The 11,632-nt window shown below is 38.2% G+C and overlaps 1 long non-coding RNA gene across 3 annotated transcripts; it reads left to right on the top strand.

Moving 5' to 3' along the window:
* The first annotated feature begins 1,819 nt into the window (after positions 1-1,819).
* LOC121316229 lies at positions 1,820-11,416 on the top strand. 3 transcript variants are annotated; one of them, XR_005950367.1, is made up of 6 exons: positions 1,820-2,017; positions 6,647-6,738; positions 8,984-9,174; positions 9,853-9,919; positions 10,336-10,364; positions 10,745-11,416. It is a non-coding gene; the product is annotated as an uncharacterized LOC121316229 (long non-coding RNA). The 3 variants fall into 3 exon arrangements; XR_005950366.1 differs by having other exon boundaries at positions 1,820-2,025; positions 8,984-9,919; XR_005950365.1 differs by having other exon boundaries at positions 8,984-9,919.
* The last annotated feature ends 216 nt before the right edge of the window (positions 11,417-11,632 follow it).

Below are 11,632 nucleotides of genomic sequence, written 5' to 3' on the forward strand. Positions count from 1 at the left end.
ATTTTTCCAGTTTTTATTTAAATTTACGCAGTTTAATGTCTGAACTCCTGACCAACAAGGTGTATATCAGAGGGTATTGCATGGCACTGCAAAATGCTGAGGTAGCCGTTTTGGTTCAGGGTGCTACTGTGCAAGTCGTCGACTGGATCCAGTAAAAGATCCCCAGACCATCACGCTTCCTCCTCCATGCTTGACAGTTGGTGTCACACACCGAGGAACCATCCTTTCGCCTACTTGACGGCGTACAAAAACCCTGCGTGATGAACCGAAGATTTCAAATTTTGATTCATCGGTCCATTCTTCCAGTCTTCAGTAGTCCACTGGCGGTGCTTCATGGCCCTGGCAAGCCTCTTTTTCTTATTTTGCCATCTTAGCAATGGCTTTCTTATTGCCACTTGACCTGTCAAACCTGCAGCTCGAAGTGTTCTCTTCACAGTTGAAACTGAGACTTGCTTACTTCGACCAGTGTTAAACTGTGCTTGAAGCTGTTGTCCTGTGAGCTGCCTATCACACAAGCTGTTGACTCTCAGAAACTTGTCTTCTGATTCTGTTGTGGCTTTGGGTCTGCCAGAACTCTTCCTGTCAGAGTTTCCAAGTGCCTTTTGATGGTGTAGGAAACTACTCACTGACACCTTGGCTTTCTTTGTAATTTCTTTAAAGGAAAGACCTACACTTTTAAGGGTTATAATGGTCTGTCTGTCTTTCTTTGTTAATTGCCTTTTTCTTGCCATTATGATAGCAATATATTACTTCCTACAGTACAATACTGTCCAAAAAATGCTTAAGAGGGTATAATAACACAATCTGTTCCAACACCGCTTTTATACAGACAGAGGGTTTGTAAGTAATCAACAAAAGTTGGGACACCTGTAGGAATTGTTAGCATCAACTTTCAAGGCTTAATTTACTTCCATTGCTGCAGAACAGCTGTAAGTTGTTAACCCATTACTTGTTCCCTGAAAAAGGCCTTTTTGTATAACTCTGAAATGTACATTATTTTTCAGTTTTTGGTAACCTAAACTTTTTTTTTTAACCTCTGGCAGTTTACAGCTTACCTTTGTACCATTTCAGGTTATTCACTGGACTTGAACTGCTTAAATTTCAATAAAAACTGGAAAAATGGGGGTGTTCTAAAACTTCTGACTGGTAGTGTACTTTATATAAGAATTTGTAACGTTGCTTGAAGTTAATTGAACAATGTCAGCCCCTGGGATCTGAGCTCCCACATTATTGCAAGCTAAATTGTCATTGAGACATATCTGAGATTAATATATAGATATATCTAAATCATTTCCAAATATCTCCTAAACATTTTAAAATATCTTAAAATGGTTTTGAGATATCTTTTAAATGAACGGGAATTTATTTCGAGACTTGACGTACCATGCTATCAAAACATTATTTAAAGATATCTGTAAATCAATTTGAGATATCTTTATTTCATTTTTAGATATTTCAAAATGGGTTATTTACAGATATCTCGCATTTATTTAAAGATATCTGCAAATGATTTACTGATATCTATACATATTTCATGATATCTTAAAATGCAAATTTGGCTTTCAGTGCCGCCTACAGTGAATGATGTAACCAACATCGTAAATCTATAGGTTTTATGGAGTGAAGTGCATGATAAAATGTATAGTATGCTATTCTGTTGATGTATTCGCTGCGTCAAGCACCTAATAATATTGTTTTCCCCTAACCATTTACACATGGGGTGAAAGAACACAAAAAGCAAGACGCATTAACTACTCCACCCTCACAGGGGCGGTAACTTGCCGTTTCTGCTCACTCATTTCTAGTTATTTGGAAAAAGTAAAGGTCCATACCCTGTCAGGACGCTTGTAGCAGAATGTTGTTACTGTGGTCGGCATTTCTGCTCGGCTTGAGCAGGTTCAGCTATGCAGACGTTTCTCCTCCACAGTATAATATTATTGGATCAGCCGCCAGAAGAGAGATAGTTAACACTGACTATGCATTTTGATGGAACGTTATGAGGGAAGCTGTAGCTCAGGTAATAGAGTAAGTAATTACAGATAAAAAATCTAAATGTGTTTTATGATAAATGTCTCGCTAACAGCTGCGATGTTGTCACGTAAGGTGCACTGTCATTGTATTATAACTTGAATAAATAAATACGGCTGGTATAACTGCTGAATGTACAGTCTTCCCAGCGACAGCGAGTGGAAGCGACAGCGAGTGGGAGAAGTACAGGCGTGGAAAAGTACAGAGCAGTTTCGAAGCAGAAAGGAGAAATTGCATCTTGAATTGCTTTAATCAGAAAACAGAGGACATTGGGGAAACACAGCCGCGTGTGTTTTTCTGATAACAAACAAGCTGAAACTCGGAGCAGCTGATTCAAATTCAGCGCCGTTTTGAGACACGGGCGAGGGGAGGAGCCGACAGCACAGCAGAACAACGCAGTTAAACGAGGCAGTCTTCCCAGCGACAGCGAGTGGAAGCGACAGCGAGTGGGAGAAGTACAGGCGTGGAAAAGTACAGAGCAGTTTCGAAGCAGTTTGAAAGCAGGTTGACGGCTGCAGAAGAAACTAAACTTCAAAAAAAAAAAAAACCCTCAACATGGTCTTCAAGCCAGTAATCTGTGACACCTGCTTGATGTGGGAAATCCGAGAAAACCCAGCGGAGCTAAACCAAGTGTGCATAAAGTGCCGCGCGATCCAGGATTTGCATAAACTAGTAAGCATGCTAGAAATGGAGCTGGAAGAAGTGAGACAGCAACAAGATCTTGAGGAACTGGCACACCCACAATTCATGGAAGTCTGCATCACCCCTAACAGACTGAAAGCCACCAGGGAGATAGAAGGTCAGAACAGCTGGGTTCAGGTAGGCAGAAGCAGGGAAAAAAAGAAACTTCGTCAAACACAACCACCAGAAATCAAAACAACCAACAGATTTGAGTCACTTCAGAATTTTGATGAGCAGAACCAACAACAAGAGAATGAAAGGAACAACATCCAGGACCCCATTGACAGTGGTGACCAGACAGCAAAAAGAAGGGAGGTCATGATTGTTGGGGACTCCATATTGAGAAACACAGCAAGTTCAGTTCGCAGTTTGGACCCCCTTACTACAACAGTGTGCTGCCTTCCGGGAGCCTCGGTCAAGCACATCACTGAAAACGTGGACAGGCTCCTAGAACGAACAGGAGACGACCCGGTAGTAGTCGTCCACATCGGTACAAACAACATTGGAAGAGACAGACCAAAATCCCTGCAAAACAAATTCAGAGAGCTAGGAAGGAAATTAAAAGAGAAAACCAAAACTGTGGTATTTTCTGGTATACTACCCGCACCTTGCAAAGGACCATATGGACAGCTGGAAATAATAAATCAAAACCAATGGTTGAAGACGTGGTGCACACGGGAAGGCTTCACCTATCTTGATCATTGGACCACTTTCTACAACGAGGACTATCTGTATAGACGGGATGGACTGCATTTAAATAACAAGGGAACTAGTCTACTTGGAGAAAAGATCCTCGAGCAGGTTCGGAAGCATTTAAACTAGAAAGGAAGGGGGGAGAAATCAACAAAAAAACAGAAGGGAGACCGCATCAAAACAAGAACAACAACTCAGGTAAGACAACCATTAAATGTGTTTATCTAAATGCTAGAAGTATCAGAAACAAAATTCTAGAACTTGAAGCTACTGCACTAACAGGTAACTATGATGTGATAGGTGTTACAGAAACTTGGTTGTCTGAGAGTGATGGGGACGAATATAATATTTGTGGGTATACACTGTATAGGAAAGACAGGCAGGACAGAAGAGGAGGAGGGGTAGCGCTATACATAAGAAACAGTCTTGAAGCCCAGGTGTTAAACCTGGACAAAGAAAATAAAACCGAATCAATATGGGTCAGAATAACAGACAAAAATTCAAAAGGCATAATAATAGGAGCATGCTATAGACCGCCAGATTCAGACGGTGAGCACAATAATCTGTTATACAATGACATTAGAAATGTGTGTAGCAAAGGAGAAGCCATACTAATGGGGGATTTCAACTTCCCCCAAATAAAATGGGAAAACCCGGTGGGTAGCGCGAAGGACGAAATAGAAATGGTGGAAATGACAAATGACTGCTTCCTAACACAATTTGTGAAGGCACCCACTAGAGGGGAGGCATGCCTTGATTTAGTCTTTTCAAATAACGAAGATAGAATAACTAAAACAGAGGTCAGAGAACCACTGGCAAACTCAGACCACAACATGGTCTCATTTGAAGTGTTTTTTTAAATCCTCAAAAGTAAAGACTAAAGCTAAGGTTTACAATTTTAGAAAAGCAAACTATGAAGGCATGAAACAGAGACTAACAGAAGTAGATTGGAGTAAAATAGAGAAAACACCCACAGAAGAAGGATGGTTGTTCTTCAAAAATGTAGTACTAGAGGCGCAAAACAATTATATCCCTAAAGTAGACAAATCTAAATGTAAAACTAAATTGCCAAAATGGTTTAATAGATCAATTAAAAAAAATATTCAGCGAAAAAAGGCACTTTACAGAGCATTAAAAAAGGACCAAAAAGAAAGTACACAGAAAGAGTACACAGAACTGCAAATGCAAGTCAAAAAGGAAGTTAGAAAGGCCAAGAGAGAAATAGAAATGAACATTGCTAAGGGAGCTAAAACCAATTCCAAAATGTTTTTCCAATATTACAACAGCAAGAGAACATTCAAAGAGGAGATTAAATGTTTAAGAGATACAAATGGCAAAATCGTAGAGGAAGAAAAAAAAAATAGCAAATATGTTAAATGATTACTTTTCACAAGTTTTTACAAAGGAAGATACTGACAACATGCCCCACATGTCATCCAGTTCCTATCCAGTTTTAAATAACTTTAGCATAACTGAGGCAGAAGTGTTAAAGGGACTAGGAGCTCTTAAAATAAACAAATCCCCTGGGCCGGATGAGATCCTCCCAGTAGTACTCAAAGAAATGAAAGAAGTAATTTACAAACCGCTAACCAAGATCATGCAGCAGTCTCTTGACACAGGGGTGGTACCGACAGACTGGAAAATTGCAAACGTAATACCGATCCACAAAAAGGGAAACAAAACTGAACCAGGTAACTACAGACCAGTAAGCCTGACTTCTATTATATGCAAACTTATGGAAACTATAATAAGATCCAAAATGGAAAATTACCTATATGGTAACAGGGTACTGGGAGACAGTCAACATGGTTTTAGGAAAGGGAGATCGTGTCTAACTAACTTGCTTGATTTTTTTGAGGATGCAACATCGATAATGGATAATTGCAAAGCATATGACATGGTTTATTTAGATTTCCAGAAAGCTTTTGACAAAGTCCCGCACAAAAGATTAATTCTCAAACTGAACGCAGTTGGGATTCAAGGAAACACATGTACATGGATTAGGGAGTGGTTAACATGTAGAAAACAGAAAGTACTGATTAGAGGAAAAACCTCAGAATGGAGTGTGGTAACCAGCGGTGTACCACAGGGATCAGTATTAGGTCCTCTGCTATTCCTAATCTACATTAATGATTTAGATTCTGGTATAGTAAGCAAACTTGTTAAATTTGCAGACGACACAAAAGTAGGAGGAGTGGCAAACACTGTTGCAGCAGCAAAGGTCATTCAAAATGATCTAGACAAGATTCAGAACTGGGCAGACACATGGCAAATGACATTTAATAGAGAAAAGTGTAAGGTACTGCACGCAGGAAATAAAAATGTACATTATAAATATCATATGGGAGATATTGAAATTGGAGAAGGAATCTATGAAAAAGACCTAGGAGTTTTTGTTGACTCAGAAATGTCTTCATCTAGGCAATGTGGGGAAGCTATAAAAAAGGCTAACAAGATACTCGGATACATTGTGAAAAGTGTTGAATTTAAATCAAGGGAAGTAATGTTAAAACTGTACAATGCACTTGTAAGACCTCATCTTGAATATTGTGTGCAGTTCTGGTCACCTCGCTATAAAAAAGATATTGCTGCTCTAGAAAGAGTGCAAAGAAGAGCGACCAGAATTATTCCGGGTTTAAAAGGCATGTCATATGCAGACAGGCTAAAAGAATTGAATCTGTTCAGTCTTGAACAAAGAAGACTACGTGGCGACCTAATTCAAGCATTCAAAATTCTAAAAGGTATTGACAGTGTCGACCCAAGGGACTTTTTCAGCCTGAAAAAAGAAACAAGGACCAGGGGTCACAAATGGAGATTAGAAAAAGGGGCATTCAGAACAGAAAATAGGAGACACTTTTTTACACAGAGAATTGTGAGGGTCTGGAATCAACTCCCCAGTAATGTTGTTGAAGCTGACACCCTGGGATCCTTCAAGAAGCTGCTTGATGAGATTTTGGGATCAATAAGCTACTAACAACCAAACGAGCAAGATGGGCCGAATGGCCTCCTCTCGTTTGTAAACTTTCTTATGTTCTTATGTTCTAATACAAATAATACACGGTTCAGAGCATACTAGGAACGCCGTATTAGGAAGTATTACACACTCTCAATATACTGGTGGCAGCTTCTGAAAACACAGTATTCAGCTGATTTGAACTTTGTACTGAATTTGATTTATATAACAATTCTCTTCTGCATTGCTGTCATGCAAATGCTCATATAATATTATTCCCTCTTCCCACAGCCCTATGATGGAGAGATCCGTGGAGTGGTCACAGGCTTCAGACTGAGCATTGGGGACGTTGTTCTCTTGAATTTCGCCTACGAGATGACAGCGTACGTATAGAGACTAAGGAAGGAGCTTGTATTCTCTCACTGTTCTGTTCCGTAATACATGGTGTAGTGTGTACAGCTGACGTACTTTCCAACTTACAGCTATTAAAGAGACTTCAGTATAATTAGTTTATAAGAACGTTTTCATTAAGACATAGGAACCAGAAAGTCTTGCTCAATTCTACTTCTTGTGGTTAATAAATGACAATGTAGAAGTTACAAGAAGTATTGTGTAAAAGGGGAACTTCACTTTTAGAGAAGTTCTTTTTTTACATGACTTCTGTACAGTTACTTAATTGTGAAATTAAGGTTATGAATCCTAATTAATAAATAAAGTAAAATAAAAACATTGGATGTTGCTAAAGAGCGTTTGTTGCTGCTTTGAAACACAAACTTTAACATCATAATAAATCAGTAGGCCTACTGTATTTAAAAAAAGACTCTTAGTTGTTTGTTTTTTTGTAATTACCGTATTTTTTCGAAGTAACTCCGCCCTCGAATTAACGCCTCACTCATATGTCAGCTTTTTAATAGACGCCGCCCTCGAATAAACGTCGCTCTCAATAACGAAAAGTAAAGGCATTTTTTTCTACCCCTGCTCAAAAAATAAAGAAACGCGCAACTTTGCCTATGTACATATGACACGGACTTCTCTGACGTTGACTGCAACCTCGTACACATTGTATAAAAGCTAATGTTACATGTGGTGGGATCATTCGTTTACATTATGTACCATCCCGACAGACAACCCCAGATGGTTCTCCTTACAGCACATGTCGTGTGGTCCATCTTTCATGGGTTTCGCCCCCCCCCCCCCCCCCCAAGCGTTCAGTGCCAACACAGCAGGGGATAAAACAAGGGCTGTCTGTTTACCTCGTCCTCAGCTTGGATGGTGAAAACTTAAACTCAGAGGAACTTAGAGCTTTGCCGTTCACTCTAAGAGCTATCCGAAAGCTGGCCCAAGATACCTTCTTGTAGGGGGTTTAGTTGTTTTGTTTTTTATTCAATTCAATTGGAATTTTACTCAGTCCTGTACAATAGTCTATCTATCTATCTATCTATCTATCTATATATATATATATATATATATATATATATATATATATATATATATATAATATATATATATATATATATACAATATAGCTCACTATACCTTACAGAGCAATTACAAAGAAGCAAGTAAATTATAGTGAGAAAAAAATAATAACCGAGTAGGATATATTTTAGTTTTAACAAAAATCAAACCGATATTCAGAGGTAAAATTTTTCGTTAAGAAAAACAACTGCATCACACTCAACTACCATTCTCTCTCCTCTTCTTATCCCGCCCCATAGCAACCAACACACACTCCTGATTCGCTGGTACAATACTCGCTTGAACACCCAACTTCCACCTAATAGGCTCTCGTTAACTGTCAGTAAATGTACTGTATTCGAGCCTCAAAAACACACAGAGTATAGTGCTGCAGATTGGAGCCTTTCACAGTGCCGCTTCTAAAATGCCTTAAATCATGTAATAAAATACTGTAGCATTTGTAAAGCATAGTATTATTAATAAAGACTGCCCTCGTATAATCGCCACCCTCGTTTAAGGGTCGCAGTCATTTTGATCAATTTAAAATAAATGCCGCAGCACCAAATTGAAGTAATACGGTAGTTCTTATATAATAAATAGTGTCGCATCGTCTGATTACTTGATTAATCAGATCAAGCGCTCCACGGGTCATTGGTGTTGATTGTGCTAATTTACCATTGCAAGAGAGATAACTGAAGACACAGCTGCTTGGATTTGTGTAGTGCTGTTCCCCACAGTTTAATAAAGCAGCAGTCATCACAAATCCCAGCAGCTGTTTTTTCACTTGAAATGGTAGATTAGCCCAATTGAAACCAATGACCCTCATCTGATCCAATCCTATTCTAAATTGTTTAATTGAACCAATTAAACCTGCCTCCAGAAACTGAAGTAGTTGATTTAATCATTTACTGTAACTCGACGCCCCTGGATTAGAGGGCATTGCCATCTAGTTAGAGAACAGAGTGTGTCAAGCACCAAGGAAAATCCTGATAAGCAGGGCTTTATTGTACTCAGAACTGGTAAACTGTGTCTTTACTGTCATTTTATTGCTTTTCAATGCAATGCTCTCCTTTACTTTTTTATTGCTTTTAAAGCTGCATATCAGAAAGCCCCAGTAATGAAGCTTCATTATTGAAATCTATGAAACAGGACTGTGTTCTCTCCCCACAGGTTCTGCACCAGTGTTGTTACTCAGGATATTAAAGGAAACATTTACCATGGCAGGAACCTGGATTACCAACATGATGATATTCTGTGAAATATTGCAGTTGATTTTGAGTTTGTAAAAAATGGACAGGTACCTTGCGGCCCAATGACATGATCCCACAGCCTGGCCAAACCCGAATTGTTCCATCTCAAAGGTTGGTCTTCTTGGTTCAGCTGGCAGTAATTGGTGACAAAAATATTTTTTAGTATCATTTAGAAGAAGTGCAGACAGGGTGGCCACGTGTAATGTTTGTGACTGCTGCTGTAGAAAGTACAGTGGAGGTGTGGCATTTCTAGACAAATGGTGCAGCAGTTAATTCAGCTGCACAGGCTATTACCCATAGTGGTATTGTTAGAATCTTATTGCTCGCCATGTGTTGCCTCTACCTGTAAGATATACAAAGCTGTATTATGCAGTGGCCAACAGAAGAACTCGCACCAAGCCACATTATATATAATCATCTCTGAATTAAATGTGTAAATTGGAAACTAATGGTGACCACATGGTACAGTTCAAGGGATAATGTTCATAGATAGCAGCTGTTTGTTTTTGTTTGTTAAGAACTCCTAACATCCCGCTAGCTTTGTATTACTAGTCAGATCTTGTTGTTTGAAAATGTACTGTATAGAAGTGTGTCTGGTCTGGCTCATGCAGTGGGTTATTGCACTGGGCTGAAGCTCGCCCCTATCGCTGCTGTATAACTACAGAGAGCTTTAATCTATTGTTGCCAATCCAGAAGCTTTCATGAGCACCACATGTGATCACATCATTTGAATAGAAAATAATACTGATGATATATACACAACTTTCTTTGTCATTGTGTATTTCATAGAACTCCTGCAATCAAGGCACTCAATGCTACTGGGCAAGAGAATATCAATTTGGATACTCTTTTCAAAGTAATTACTTTTTTTTATTCACATATATGTTTTTTTTTTGACAAATAACAATTCTGAAAATCGAAAGCATAATTTTATCTTCTTACTTGAGCCCTGATTAGCTGTGTGGTTGAAGGCTACACATGGATCTTGGGGCCTTTTTGTTGTTGAAACTGTGTTAGCAATAGAGGTTACTGCCTGGACGCTTGTGTTCAATCAGTTTTCTACCATGAATGATGAGGAATGACAAAATAACTTCCAGAGACACACATGATTGTACTTCATCTAGTGTGGCAGAACATTTGCTTTGGCATACTATTGCTATTTTCTTGGTCACATGTGGTCATGTCGTGGTCTTGTTAGAATTATTCTAGTAGAATTATGTGAAATGTGTATTGATCTTAAATAGTAATGATCTGTGTGTGTGTGTTTTACAGGTATTGTCTGTGAAGCCAACCCTCAACAGGTGCATACAAAGCTTTTGAAAGCAATGCAGAATAATGTTGTAGTTTTTCTTAAATGAACTCTATATACAGTTAGATACCAGAGCATACATCACTGTCATTTAGCTAAGATTCACCTCTAATGAATGCATGGGGATTGCCTAGTGTATGTTTTTATATAATAATCAGTGATGGGTAAGAGAGCTTGCACAAGGAAGTATCTGTAAGTAACGATTTTATATAAAAGAGAGTACAGTGCTTTATAACTTCAGTCAGAATCACCTGTGATGTGATACTGTTTTTTCTACCCAAACAAGAAGCTAGTTTTAATTCTATAGATTCTAGTTATATTCTAGTTATAATTCTGTAGATTCTAGTTTTTTTTAATTGTTCTTGCATTTAGTATCACCATTTATACAACTGTCATGAGTGCAGCTTTCCCAGAAATGTACTGGACAGAAGTTAGAAAGAAAACAGTGTGTTTTTTAGATTTGCTGTTTTAAAAAAAGAACAAAAAGGTATGTATTTAAAAAAAAAAAATCTGTGAATGACCCAAGTAACAAATCCTACTCAGAGGTTACAAGCTCAGCCCCAGTATATCAAATCTCTTCTCTCTATTCCCTACTTCACCTTGCAGTCAGACCACAGACTCAATCACACGTGGAATTACTCATCTGCTAAATCACACTTAAAGATTCAAAATCATTTGAAGAACAAAATACTATATAAAAAAAAAAAACTTTAAAATGCCAAATCATACATTTACATCTTTGCCTACCTTCTCCCCTGTTTACAAAGAGAGAATGCAAGCTCAGTAAAGCTAATTTTGGTGACATACTGTATAAACCATTGCACAGTATCTGCTTTTCACCAATCAAAGCAGTTTGACATGTGGAGGTGTGTTTGATATGTTTGATGTTATTTGATATTGCTGTTGTGCAGCAGTCCTAAGGCAAAGTCGGTGAAGTCGTTTGTGTTTATTAACTGAAGGAGGCCCTTGCATGTTCTTATTATCTTACAGTTGTTGCAAAAGTAAATGTTTACAATTAAAGGAATAAACTTCAAATATCCAAAAACGGTGGACACTAGATACTGTCTAATTTGTTGCATGCTTTCATTTTTATGAACTGTATGTTAAATGAGCTGTTTGATTTTCTGTTCCTTTTTATAGGTCATTGAGCAGACCTGATGAATGAAGACTAATCATTGGTTAGCAATATAGGAAATCATCTATTTTTATTATGCTAAAACAATTATTATTATCTTCTTTTCTTTGTATTAAACCATTGCA

Source organism: Polyodon spathula, chromosome 1 (genome assembly GCF_017654505.1).
Source record: "Polyodon spathula isolate WHYD16114869_AA chromosome 1, ASM1765450v1, whole genome shotgun sequence".
In the NCBI taxonomy this organism is placed as follows: domain Eukaryota; kingdom Metazoa; phylum Chordata; class Actinopteri; order Acipenseriformes; family Polyodontidae; genus Polyodon; species Polyodon spathula.